This window comes from Penaeus japonicus, unplaced genomic scaffold, assembly GCF_977035675.1.
Source record: "Penaeus japonicus unplaced genomic scaffold, GWHDUDI00000001_assembly GWHDUDI00000020, whole genome shotgun sequence".
NCBI classification, from domain to species: Eukaryota; Metazoa; Arthropoda; class Malacostraca; order Decapoda; family Penaeidae; genus Penaeus; species Penaeus japonicus.
Window position 1 is genome coordinate 32,246,697 of NW_028234422.1, and position 12,500 is coordinate 32,259,196.

General features: G+C 36.6%; 1 long non-coding RNA gene and 1 other non-coding gene across 2 annotated transcripts in view; one reads left to right on the forward strand and one right to left on the reverse strand.

Moving 5' to 3' along the window:
* Window positions 1–8,996: 8,996 nt before the first annotated feature.
* Window positions 8,997–11,762, reverse strand: LOC122264985 (uncharacterized). Its single transcript, XR_015191970.1, has 2 exons — window positions 11,261–11,762; window positions 8,997–9,967 (listed from the first exon to the last, which is right to left on the reverse strand). It is a non-coding gene; the product is annotated as an uncharacterized LOC122264985 (transcript).
* A 264-nt stretch (window positions 11,763–12,026) lies between these two features.
* The window catches only part of LOC122264986 (uncharacterized), a 1,733-nt gene continuing 1,259 nt past the window's right edge, over window positions 12,027–12,500 (forward strand). The window contains exon 1 of the long non-coding RNA XR_015191971.1: window positions 12,027–12,141. This is a non-coding gene — a long non-coding RNA (uncharacterized LOC122264986). The remainder of the gene's footprint in view (window positions 12,142–12,500) is intronic.

Genomic DNA, 12,500 nt, shown 5'->3' on the forward strand with positions numbered 1-12,500 from the left:
GAGAATAAGTATTTTAAGCGAATTATTCTTTTGCCCATGAATTTATATAAACTTACAAAAACGGTATATGCATCGTAGTATATTATCACAAAAACATTTTTGCGTGACTGTCTATGTATATGCATATGTAAAAAAGAATCCTGTTACAAGAAAGGCATGCTCACCAACTGTTGTATTATATTACTCAAAGGGTCCTTTTATGTAAAAGTATTCAATTTTTGTAAAAGGCAAATGAATACCATTTTTTTCCTCTAATACTCATTTTCCCTGTCATGCAAGAGATTTTGATTTCCTACTGATACATGTTCCAATCTTCTTTAGATGAATTGCAACCAAATCAGTCTGAGACGGTAAATTATTCTTTTTTCAGCATACCAGAGCGATATTTTGCAATATATTACAAGCAATTAATAGTAGTACTTTTCATTTACCCCGAAAGTTTCCCGTTCCTTACCGGCTTAAATTGTAACGCAAAGTGGTCAGCTCCGTGTTTTTTCCTCATCATATGTTCGGCGTACCAAGTTATAACGGCAAATGTCGAACCAGGTACAGATAGCGGACGAAAGACATTGGTAAAGATATAAGCAGCCTATCTGCAAAAAGGTGTCATTGGGAGCTCTAGTGGAAAAGCAAGTTCTAAGGCAAAACATGTCATACATTTAGTCTTGATTATTGTTTCTTTATACAAAGGAGAATTACACGATAAGATTGTCACAAATATAGAAAAACGTGCATATCCATGCTCTAGTTTTGGTCATTTGAAGAGAAAAAATACCTGTGTTTACAGAAGGAGATAAAAAATATCTACATACAGGTACCGAAAGGCTGTCTTCATCGCATAAAACTCGCAACACTCCCGTAGAGAGAGACCAAAAGACTCTAAGTCGTCTCTTCCTATTACCGTATAATTTATCGGCGGTCGGAAAAGAAAATTATTTCCTCCCTTGTTCTCACGTGTTATATTGTGCTTCCTTTACAACTTTATTGGGATGTTCACATATGTACACAGATATTAGAGAGGCAAGGAAACACATAGATCCTACACATATGAATCACGCATTTTACACATCTTTAGCAAGTATAACTATTTATATATATTTATATATTACCTAGGACGTGCATAGACATTATCGTACAGTTGAAAAGGGCACCCTCATAACATTCTTTACAAATAATCAGATAAAATAAAGGAAATCTTCTTGTGAAAGGTTCGCTTGTCATGTAAACTAGAGTATTTCACTGTAAGTACATTTAAATATGGAACTTATACGAAAATATACAGTGGTCCCTTATTTGATAAAAGGGCGTTTTTTTTTCTTTCTGGATGGAGTAAGACATTTTTCTCCTTGTTTATGAACAAGAGACCAGCTATTTTTCTCTGATTTGTTTTTGCAATCTTAATATCGTCTTGAAATAAAATGACTGAAATTATTACTTCACTTTTCTTTTTTTCCAGGTGAATTTTGTTTGGGCATGTATAACACAAAACATTATACGAGCCCTATTGCATAGAGGACAGTACATCATCCGAAAACTTTTATTTATAAGGCTTTTATTGAAAAGAAGCCTTGATACAAATGTATGAACGTATTGTGTTGTAAAATACATTTTTTTGGTAAAAGAAGAAGAAGAAAAAAAAAAAAAACGTTTCTCTCGTGCAACAACGTGTTCTTCCAACCTATGCGCATTGTTTGTTTGTTTGTTTGTTTGTGTGTGAAAGGGAAAGCAAGCCGCTACCCAAGGTAACGCATAGCTAAGGTTACGTGTTAAAGCAACAGCTGCACGGCTGGTGAGACTATCATCCATCCCTGTCGTCCCTAGTGTCGATGAATTTAGATAATAAACTATTCCTGTCCTCGGAAGATAGGACACCTCTGTTCCCCTTCTCACCAGCCGTGCAGCTGTCGTTGGTGTCTGATTCAACATGATGAATCAGAGTGTCTAGGAAGGGTAGCTCGGTGCAGACAAGAACATCGTCATCACATTTCGGGTCCTTCGAATTTGCAGGAGAGGAATACCGACAAACCAGCGGTCTAGCTATGGGTTCCCCATTAAGCGCGATTCTGGCCTGCCTCTTCATGGAAACTCTGGAGAAAGACCACTACAGAGACATAATTGGCAGGCACTCAACATGGCTACGCTACGTAGATGATGTCCTTGTCGTCGTCCCCAGGGTGATGTGCTTACGTCAAACGCTGATGCTGCTACCGAAACAGCATTACTGAAAATCACAAATGAAATTTATAGCAACATAGACAATAACCACTCACTCTATGTGATTTGTCGAATGCCTTTGACAGTGTTAACCATTAAATTCTTCTCAACAAACTAAGAAATCACGGAATTGATAACTATTGATTTAGAAATTACTTATCCGCCAGAACTCAGTCTGTCAATGTACGTGAAAATCTATCATTAAAACAACAAGTCTCATTTGGTGTTCCAAAAGGGTATATATTTTGTCCAATTTTATTTACTATATTTATCAATGGCTTGTCAACAGTTACGAAAAACTGTCTTCTTATTCAGTACGCCTATGACTCATTTTCTTCACGCAGCCTCTTTAAACAATTTAAACGAATTAATAGGAAACACTAAACAAGGCTCTTACAGAAGCAAAGAGTTACTTTGATAGAAATGGTCTGAAACTGAATCCACAAAAAAAAAAAAAAAAAAAAAAAAAAATCATAGGCAGCCGTCAAAACATTGCCCAAATCCCCTGAGATACAACTATAGAATTCGGAGGTTGCTACATTAAATCAAGCACCTCAGTCAAAAATATAGGAGTATACATGAACAGATACATGACTTTTGAAACACATATTGACTACATTTACAGGAGGGTAATGGGCACCTTGATATACCTAAATTACATTAAAGACCAAATCCCTACAGGAACAAGAATCACTGCCGTACAAACACTAATCCTCAGTATCATTAACTATTGCCTAAACATCTGGGGTTCAACAAACGAAACACAATACAAAAAATGCCAAAACTACAAAACTTTATTGCAATAGTAGCAATGGGAAATGTATAACACCACACATAAACAAACAAATGGTTAAAATCCAACAAAAATACATTTATGACACAAGTATATTAATCCACAAAATTATACAAGGAAATTATCCACATTGGCTTTTACCTACAAAAACAATAGTAACCAGTTTAACAGGAGTCAAAACTAGACAAAAAAAACAAAAAAAACATCTCTGTATGTCAAAAGACGTGTTATTGTGTGTTTCTTTCGTGCCCTGCCTCGCCTTATGGTGTTTCCCCTCGTGGTGTTCAGGGCCGCTGTGGTGTTAGGCGCATCTTGGAGCTGTTCTGTGTTCATAATCCTGTGGTTAAGCACGCCGACAGCCTAACCTGCCTGGTGGTGGTGGATAGAAGGTGGGGGTGGTGTAACAATCGTATTTCGTTTTTTTTTTATATATTGAGCATTAAATTGATTTACTGTACATATACAAAATAAAAATACTCTTTGCAGAGTCCTTTCTTCTCTTCCTGTTTAATATGTGGCCCATTGGTTGTTGCTGATCAGAAGTCATAGTACAATTTTGGTATCAACAGATACAATGATTTGTCCCTGGACAGCTAGTACCTGACATTGATTAGCTCGCCCACCATTTTTACCCACCCAGCTACGAATATAATGGACATTCGAAATACTGTGTAACGAGACCATTATCTAGCAAATGATCGCTATGTTTTAATGTTATGTACAGTTAATGTAACAGACGTCCCAATTAGTCTAACAATTTAAAGAGAATGTCAAAAAAAACAAAAAAACATTTTATTCTCGGATATAATCTACCACTGTAGAACAACTGTGAATGGTTGAAGTTTAAATTATGAAATACATTTTACCTTCTATAACCTGCATTATATATATACACAGAACTTTACTCTTTACACTAAAGGGAAATGTTTAACATGTTTTCATTCATCAATATTTTTGTATTTGGCAGACAGATCCTACCCCTTTTGTGAATAGATTAGATAATTCAAAAATTTTGATCTTATATTTCGTATACTCTGCCTCGTTCATTACAATTATTCTGAGAAGAATAAACTCCTACTAGGTGAGTTCCCCTGTTTTATTAGGATGGTAAATAATATTATATATTATAAACTAAATTCAGAGAGTATTATCGTCCTACTCAAAATCCATTTATTGCAAAGGTCCAAAAATTAACACGGTGAAATGTCCGATATTTCCTTACACCTAATATATATACACCTATCTCTACAAATAGAATCAATGAGTATTTATCATTGTCCTACTCAAAGTCCATTTTTTTGCAAAGGTCCAAAAGTTAGCACAATGAGATGTCCAATATTTCCCTACACCTACCATATACAAATAGTGAGTATTTGTCATCATCTAACTATTATGAGTCCATTTTTTACAAAGGTCCAAAAATTAGAACAATATGTCCAATATTTCCCTACACCTACCATATACACTCATCTCTAAAACTAAAAACATATTATTTATCATCGTTCTAATGAACGTCCATTTTTGTATACCTATCTATAAAACTAAGAACAGTGAGTATTTGTCATCATTTAATTATCTTAAGTCCATTTTTTGCAAAGGTCCAAAAGTTAGCACAATGTGATGTCCAATATTTCCCTACACCTACCATATACACTCATCTCTAAAACTAAAAACAGAGTATTTCTCATCGTTCTAATGAACGTCCATTATTGTATACCTATCTCTAAAACTTAGAACAGTGAGTATTTGTCATCCTTTTCTCCAAGCTATCATGGGATGAGGGTCTGTGAATTTATTTTCCCACGGTGTTCCTTCTGCATTTTCTATTATCCATTCCCATATTTCTTTTGAAGAGTTATTCAGGGCATTCTGCAGTGAAGGAGAGTATAGCATGGGGAAAATCAGGCGACCTAGTGCTGGTCTATCTTTTCTTCCTAAAAGGTTTTCTCTGTTCTCTTTTCCAATTCTTTCCAGAGCTGACCCTAGTGTTCTATTGCAATATCCTCTTTCCTTAAAGAATTTCACCATATATCTTAAAGCTTCATCTAGTTTCAGTGGCTCACTCACTATTCTTTTTATTCTTAATGCTTGTGAGTACGGCAGTGATTTCTTGAGGCTTGGTGGATGACAGGATTGGAAGGGCAAGTATTGATGAGTGTTTGATATTTTGTGGCACACTGTAGTTTGTATACCATATACACTCATACACTTGCTATATTCCACTGTGAATTTCAGATCAGGGTGTATCTTATTTAGTTCTCCATGATATTCTAGGAGTTCCGCCTCTGTGCCTGTGAATATGCCAAAAGTGTCATCTATGTATCTGTAGAAGACTGATGGCTGAGTCTTAATTTTTTATTCTCTTAATTTCTATGCTTGCATGTACAAAGATTTCTCCAATTGCAACTGAGACTGAAGCTTTTATTGCTGTACCTTTGCCTTGCCTATAGATATTGTTATTGAATCTTAAGAGTGTGCCTTATAAGACATGGTCTATACCCTCTTTTATAAGGTTCGGAGGGGGGCAATCATATTGTATTCTGTCTTTAGTTTTTCTTTTACTTATAAAAGTTTGCCATAACCCATGAAGCCTCCTCCTGGGGGATGGAGGGGTATAAGAACACTATGTCAAAGGAAAATATTATATGTAATCTTTCTGGTAGTAGATCTAATAGGGGAGCAAGATAGGTGGTTAGAAGTCTATCTACTGGTCTTGTTGGGGCATTGCTTCCACTCAAGTCTGGTTTGCCAGGCCAAAGCCCTGTTTCTGCATCCTTCTTTTCGTGTTTTTTTGGGAGTATATACCAATGTAGGATGGACGGGTCATGTTCCAGTAAAGCATCTCTTTGGCTTGCTAGAAAACTTCTTTTCATACCTTTAGTATTCTGTGAATTATCAAGTGTATATAATTTGTTCACCAGGATCTTGCTTTCTCTCTTGTAAGGCTTCATTTTTATCTTTCAGAGCAATGTATGTCTCTGTATCTGATGGGTGTGCTTCTCCCATTGTTATATAGTTTTCTTTTTTCAGGACTACTAAAGCTCCGTCTTTGTCTGTTTTTTTATTTTTTATTACAATCTCTTAGTTTTGGGCTAAATCCTTAAGGGTTGCCATCTCCTTTTTGCTCATGTTAGGGTGACATCCCTTTAGGATTTTTTTCTAAACCTGGCAGTTTTTTGTGGGAGGATTCTTTCTCTGTTTCAAAGGAAGTTGTGGAGGTATTGCCTTTCTCTTGTTATTTGTGATTTCTTCATATTCCTTTCCTCCATTGCTCGGCAAGAGTGAGTTTTCAAATCTTTTGTTTATCTGCTCTTTTAATCTATTCATAGAGCTACCAAGATTCTCCAATAGGGCTTCTTTTGGGGGGAGGTCCTGGTACAAAAGATCTTCCTTTTCTGAGAACAGAGAGATGGCTTTTGTTTAGGGGCACTTCAGATACAATTAATTCCATGCCCACCTGCCGTAACCTCCTTCTTGCCACAGTCCTTCTCCTCTTTGCCCTTTGGCCCAGTGGTAATTTCCTCTTTAAGGAATTCTGCCATTTCTTTGAAATGGTTTCCATGGCTGAGGGTGGGTTATTCTGTGTGGAGGCTGTCCGTTGTATCTTTGGTGTGTTTGATAGTTGGGTTGGTATTCCCAGTTCATTCTCCGATTCTGGTTCAGGGGGTCTTCCCTCCAGGATTGTGTGTTACCTCCTTGTATGAGGAGGATTCCACCTTCTGTGTGGTGGTCTCTGGACATGGGTTTGTCCTCTGTGGTAGGGGGCCTTGCTTGTGATGGTATGTCCATTCTTCTTTTGCGGAAGGGCCCTTACAGGGGGTTGTTGCTTGCTGTTTTTTTTTTTTGCCTTGTAATGTCTGGGGCAGGTTGTCTCTCTGGGGAAGGTTTCTTGGTATTCTGAGGTTCTGTTTGATTCTTTCCTTGTTTTTCTTTTCTTTTTCTGTTTTCCTTTTTGCATATGTGCTGAAGGATATCCACGTCTCTGGGTTTCTCTTTTTCTTTGTTTGTCTGTCTCATTTATTTTCAGTTTCTTGTGCCTCTTGACATTCTTTTTCTTTTTCTGGTTCTTTTGGGGTTTCAATTCTGGTGATTTTTTCATTCAGGTAAGAAATCACCTTTGTTAACTGCCCTATTGCTCCTACTACTTTCTCTAGGAGGTTATTACATGCCTCCTCTCTTTCCTTCAGCCCCGAGGATGGTGTTGGCTCAAAGAGCTCCAATGTGCCTGGGCATGTTATGGAATTGTTAAGAGGAAGGGGTATCTGAGTGTCTTCCTCATTTTGCTGAGGTAGATCTATTTCTGTGGGGGTGTCCACATGTCTAGGAGGTTCACTCCTGTGGGGTTAGGTTAAGGTTAGGTTAGGTGTAGGTTAGGTTTAGGTTTAGGTTAGGTTAGGGGGGTTAGGTTAGGTTAGGTTTAGGTTAGGTTAAATTGCTTTTAGCTAATCTGCTTTGTATGAGCGGTTCTTTTTTTGTATATTTTTAGCACTGATGATGAGGTTGGTAAACTTCGAAACGTCTGAGAAATAAAGATGATGTACGTAGCAGCGCTTGTGTTACTTTTCCTGATATGTATATATATATATATATAGATATATATATACATATATATACATAAATATATATATATATATATACATATCTATCTATCTATATATATATGTATAAATGTATATGTATATATATACATATTATATGTGTGAATACATACATACACACACACACACACACACACACACACACACACATATATATATATATATATATATATATATATATATATATATATATATATATACATACATATAATATATAACACACACACACACACACGTACTCACACATACATATGTAGATATGAAAGGGATATTTCGATGTGTTCTATTTTAGAACTTTAAAAATCGCCACTATTTCTTTGTCACGATGATGCCAAATTTCTTGAAAATACTGCTGCTTATGCCCGCGTTGGCTTTCTTAACATCTTACTTTGCTGGTTCACAAGATCTTCAAAGAAGTGAGTATTTGGCCAACACAATTTGCAATGTGTGTTACGTGGTGTTATATTTTAGTAAAGAGGTGCTAGACTGCTTTGGGGTTGTAACGTAAAGAAAGAAATTATTAGTATAGATTGGTATGAACCTTCTTCATCTACATCGAATTGCTAATACTTGATGCAGACATCAAAATCAGCCGAACACATTCCCTTGATAATGCATATTACAAGAAACAAATACATACATACATACACACACACACACGTACATGCTCTGCTGGGAAGGTGGACCTTTTGCTCACAGTGTGTGGAGAGGAGAGCTTCCCTTGCAACCAGCGCTGTGACCTCCGCGCCCACTGCGAGGACGGCAGCGATGAGAAAGGGTGTGACAAAGTCTTCATAAGAACAGATTATGAAAAGACTCTTCCCCCGCCGCCGCCAGAGAATGAGGACGTCCCTAATGTTACACTGAATGTTATCATTACTGCCGTACGAACTTTGAATTTAATGGACCAAACAGTGACTTTAGACGTCTAGCTACTGTCAGAATGGGAAGATTCAAGACTCCAGTATGCTGACTTTCAGCCTGAGCAGTTTAAAGCCGGCCACACAGGTGCAGTTAAAACTGTCAGTTTGGACTGTTCAGTTATAACTGACAGTTTTAACTGTCAACTGACAAGTCCACAGACGTACAGTTGAGTCGTTCAGTTTAACCGTGGATTCCGAGGAGCACGATCTTGCCGCTCTCGGTGAATTATTTGTAATGCTACAAGAAAATAGAAAAAAGCACTAAGAAGCGCAAACAGTGGTGCAAGAAGTGATGTTCAATTACTGAAAGAAATAAGTGATGAACCAATTGATTTTCACAATTACCTACGCATGACTGAAACAGTGTACCAAAAATTGCTTTCTCTGGTATCTCCTTTCATTAAAAAGAAAGATACAATAATGAGAAGTGCAATATCGCCTCATGAAAGACTAACGGCTACCTTAAGGTTTCTAGCGACAGGACGATCGTATGATGAATGCCTTAAATTCTCCACTAGAATATCTCCTCAATCTCTTGGAAAAATCATCCCTGAAACGTGCGACGCATTGTTCAAGGTTTTGGGGATGTATATGCAGGTATGTATTTTTGAAATGTATTCACCATTTTAGCAAAACAAATACTGATATTGCATAAATACTTAAATTTCCTGTCATTTGTTAATTCATGTTCAAGTACTTTTCGTTGTACAAAAACGAAACTATTGGAACGAAATGTAAAAAAATCTATTAATGCTTCTATGTAACTGAGTTACATCAATGTAATCACACAAGTAAAATATTTAGGTATTAGATTGGTCCATGGAAATAAGAACATCACATTCTTATAAGTGAATACAAATATTGCAAAACTACTATGGGTTCCTTTCATAAGTTTATTGCATTTATAAGTATTCTTTATACTATTTGCAATTACGCCATGAGTCGACAAAACATCACATATTAGGATTATATTGAGAGAAGAAGGTCGCCATCGAATCCTCCGAGTGCGCGATAGAATAACCGGGTGCTCCATGTTGAAGACTTGGAGTAGATGATGGTTAATTGCCTGATGGTGAATGAACTTGACCAGTTTCTGCATCAAATAGTATGTCATATATTTTCTTTTCAGTAAGTAATGCCAAATGTTTGTTCATCCCTCGCAACCTACAGGCTACTGTTTTTCCAAACAATTCATAACGATCAGGTAGTTCTTTGTTTATTCTCTTGAAATGTTCTCGCATCGTTGTTAGAACTTCTGCCGTTAGATCATCATTTTTCATCTTCCTTTTACTGGCACCAGGGCGTGAAACGGTAGCATACTTTACTTGTACTTCTGACATGTCTGTCACTTGCTCCCTAGTAGCATTTGTTGATTCATTATTGTCTCTCCCTTCATTCAAACCTTTCTCTTCCGCCAAATGAGAATGATCATCAGATTCCTGAAATAAATGAAATTGGTACAGTTAAAACGGTGAAATTTATGTAAGTGTTTGTTGTTAAGATGGTAGGGAAACAAAGTCAGTAGAAGCAATACCTTTCACACCATCAATAAAGTTTATATTAACCAATTCTCAATCTCTTACTTGTTTCAGTTTCCCAACTCGGAGGAGAAATGGAAGGCCATAGCTACAAAATTTGAGGAAAGATGGCAGTTCCCGCATTGCATAGCGCCATGGACGGCAAGCACATTGATATTGTTCCACCTTCCGATTCTAGATCATACTATTATAACTATAAGGGCAAGCATAGCATGGTACTTTTGGCAATAATCGATGCAGAATATAGGTTTCTGCTCGTAGACTTCGGTACAAATGGACGAATATCAGATGGCGGTGTTCTGCAGAATACAATTTTCTATGAAAAGCTCATACATGCCAATCTACACATTCCACCGCCAGATGATGTATGTGACAATTTCACAAATGTTCCATACGCTTTCGTGGCAGATGATGCCTTCCCTCTCAGAGTTGACATTTTGAAACCGTTCAGGTAAGGACAGTTGGATTCACCGGAAAAGGAAGAGTTTAATTATCGGATCAGCCGAGCAAGGCATATTGTAGAAAATGTATTTGGTGTATTTACAGCACGCTTCCGAATATTTCAAAGTTCAATCAATCTGGACCCCCAAAATATCGAAAAGGTAGTAATGGCTGCTTGTGCTTTGCATAATTTCTTGATTGAAGAGCAATCAAGTACATATGCTCCTTCTAATTTGCTATACGAAGAAAACAGAATTGATGGATCTGTGCATCTCCGTAGGTTGTGATAGTTCCAACTCCAAAATGATCCCCCTAAATCGTCGACGGGGAAATATTATTAATGATGCCAAAGAAATTAGGGATAAGTTCATGCACTACCTCATGAATGATGGTAAATTAACATGGCAAAATAAACATGTTTTAAGGAATACTCAATGATAACTTCATTAATTTATGTTGCTAACTGGTCAAAGAATGATAATAAAAGTTCAAGCAGTTAGGCCTCTATCTGCCATATTCACAACTATATATTTTGACATGTTTATTCCTTAGTAGAGTACAACCTATTTCACATGATACATAATTTTTGTTTAGATTAAGTATTAGATTCAGAATTAATCATGAAACATATATATTGTATTGTACTTCACCTGATATAGAACTCTAGGAACTTTAAAAATGCTACAATATGTCACTAGAATAAACATAATAGTAATACTCCTTGAACCATTAACGCAATTAGATTTCCCTTACCTGAATAGTTCCAATGTCCAAGTTCGATGTTGATGTTCTTGGAACTTCTTGATCATGAAGAAAATCCATGAGGTCGTAATACCAAAGATTTGATCTATAAATACTGTCAGTAGATGATCCTGACTTCTTTGAATCTTGTACTTTTTTCTCTCTTTTCTGAAAGCGGATCTGAGACTATTGATTTTTGCAAGCACTGATTTTTTTGTAGCGCCAGGTTCAATTTCCTGTAATTTATCACATAATTTGGCATATGCCGCATCTTTCTTAGTTCGGTCGTGATACTCTGCACATTTAACCTTCCACAGACAAGGTTTAGATTTATACATTTCTATGAAGTCTGCAATAGTTTGATTTCCCTTCCTAGGCATAATTACTCTATTGGCCTTTTCTGGTGATCACTGAAAAAAAGAAACATACGCTATTATATCTGAAGGTCAACTGAGGACTGCGCAGTTGAACCCCACAGGCCCAAACACGCTCAGTTCTCAGTCAAACAGCCACAGTTGACAGTTAAAACTTTTAACTTTTCTATTTGCTTCAGTCGAACTGCGCAGTTCTGTTGACCTGAGACTGAAGGTCCCACAAACGTCAGTTAAAACCCACAAACGCAGCTAAAACTGTCAGTTATAACTGAACAGTCCAAACTGACAGTTTTAACTGCACCTGTGTGGCCAGCTTAAGAGATGTCGCTACAATCAACCGTCGATGACGTCATATGTTTACATTCTCACAAAAAAACGTGACCACAGCAGACGAACCTGAGACTCTGAGAGCGCGCTTTTCATAATGGTTGGAAAGTCACATCCATGTGTTGTATGCAAAGGGCGAAAAGATATACATACTTCACATCATTTTCATAGATTTCCAAAAGATAAAGAAAGGTATTTGATAGGTATTTTACTTAATTATTATGTTGTAAAGTGTGGACAAGTGATATGTTGTATTAACTTAACTTGACGAAATTCTAACTGCTGAAGCTACAGAAGCTTCCGCGTGTGCAGTCACCATTTCTCTGCCTCTCAATATTGCAACACCTCATCAGCTAAATTATTGAGCACTGCTTGCCCTGAACAAAATTTAGAAGGTAAGACAAATAAAACAAACTATTTATTTATTTTAATGTATCGGTAGGATTAACTTGTGAATGATATTTTAATGCATCTTTATATATGAGAATTGTAGTTTATGTGATTGTTAAGTACAATGTTATAAACATGAAGAGTTGCAGTTTTATAATGTA